The 1917-nt window shown below is 33.0% G+C and overlaps 1 long non-coding RNA gene across 1 annotated transcript; it reads right to left on the reverse strand.

The window, feature by feature from the left end:
* Window positions 1–402: 402 nt before the first annotated feature.
* LOC110273023 (uncharacterized) lies at window positions 403–1557 on the reverse strand. Its single transcript, XR_008010306.1, has 3 exons — window positions 1428–1557; window positions 630–756; window positions 403–476 (listed from the first exon to the last, which is right to left on the reverse strand). It is a non-coding gene; the product is annotated as an uncharacterized LOC110273023 (long non-coding RNA).
* Window positions 1558–1917: the final 360 nt, after the last annotated feature.

A 1917-nucleotide genomic window follows, 5' to 3' on the forward strand; every position in this document is an offset into this window, starting at 1 on the left:
AAATAAGCTGCGTTTACGCTTCTCCTCAGCAGTTCACCCAACTTTACCACTCCCATCAAACTCCTCACTAGATAATCTAGAGGGCTCCTCCTTGGTATCCCTCCGACCCATTTTAAGCCGTTTGAACATTTTGCTCTCCTAATGAAAAATTAAAAATTATTGTTGACTTGTATATTATCAACTAGAGTTAATGATTGGGATTCTTAAATCTTTCTCCTAATTCTCAAGTAAAAAATAATTATATTTTTATTTTTGAAAACATAAAAGGTATAAAAATCCAAAAAGTTTAAAGTTGTGTATTTTTATTTAGAAATTAGGAGGAAAATAAAGATGGTTTAAGATTCTCAATCATTTTTCTATAAACTATAAACCAATGATTGAAAATATATGCAAGTTCCCTGACCTTCCGACGATGAATATTGATGTTATTATCCTTCAACAAGTCATAATCATCTTCATCAAGGACATACTCCACCCTGAACAGTTGGAATAATTCATCAAAATTTAAAAGAATAACATCACATATTTATTAAAAATTCAAGCAAGAAATACAAAAGAGAGTACAGTTATTTTCAAACAAATTTCTTTTTTTTTTCTGGAAAGGGGTATACACAAAATAAATAACTTACTTTTTCTTCCGCTTTTTCTTCTTCTGCCGGTCATCATCACTTTCTGTCCTCTCTTCTTCATCTTGCTCATCTTCATCTTCAACATCATCCACTATAAATCCATCATTTTCATATTCATCCTGCCCTTCTGAATTGAGAAGGAAAAGCAGCAGAGTATCAGTAACAATACAAAGCATCATTTAAAGCTTATGAAGGGATAATATTAGTTACAGATAATAAGATACCAATTGAAAGATTAGATTCACATAATCAAAAAGGAAGCTAGACAAAGTTGGCAACAATTACATTTCTGCCTTTGAGGGATTGATCAAACAGTAAGTTGCAACCATCATTTGAACCTCCCAATAAAAAATTGTAAAAAAGAAAATCCAAAATAAACAAAAACAACATTTTTAAAATGTGAGAATCCCCACCAAAACATCCAGCAGACCATCTATCAAAGCTCTTTTGTCCCCAAAATGAGTGAAACCTACAGGTATTGCTACTTGTTTGTGTGTCTTAAATAATAAGTTAACAACAAATATAGAAGACAAAAATATAAAGCCATTCAGAATTCTGTGCTTATTATCCAACTAGATAGAGTAAATGTATTAATTGAGTCTGCTACATGTTAAAATCAACAACATAATTTAGTAGTTTTTCTCTAGTCTTTGTCAAGTATTCAATTCTGAAGTCTAAGACTGTTGAGATGTGCATAAATAAAGGACTAGAGGCTAATTTTGCAATACAAGAAAATCATACCATTGAAATAAAAGGTCAATAGAACACACATCATGATATAAAATTACTCAAACAAACCTCCATTGCTTCATCAGCAGTTATGTTTTCAAAGCGTGGATGGACAATCATCCTTGGCTTGAAATGCTTCTTTGCAAACTCCTTTTCTTTCTGACCTTTGTCTTGATCACTCTGCAGAGAGCTTCTGTCTTCGTGGATTGGAGGAGATAGTTATAATGGATGGTGGAGGCACTTTGCTTCCCAACTTGGAGTACTTGTACCTTGGTTATTTGCCAAAGCTGGATTGTATTTTTTTTTTGAACAAAGGTAGCTCAACACAATAAAGTGGAGAAGAAAGGAACAAAGCACGACAAAAAACAAGACATAGACACAAATAAAAAGGTATAATCCGTTGTCATCTCCGACATTGTCATCAACAACCAAACGGATCAACTCCACACCATTCCCTATAACTCAAGAAGGACATAATCTTTACTCCTTCAACACTTCTCTCTATGCTTTAGAAAACTCTGCTATTCCGCTCCAACCAAATATTCCAAATAATCGCACA

The sequence above is a fragment of the Arachis duranensis genome, chromosome 6, assembly GCF_000817695.3.
Source record: "Arachis duranensis cultivar V14167 chromosome 6, aradu.V14167.gnm2.J7QH, whole genome shotgun sequence".
Taxonomy (NCBI): domain Eukaryota; kingdom Viridiplantae; phylum Streptophyta; class Magnoliopsida; order Fabales; family Fabaceae; genus Arachis; species Arachis duranensis.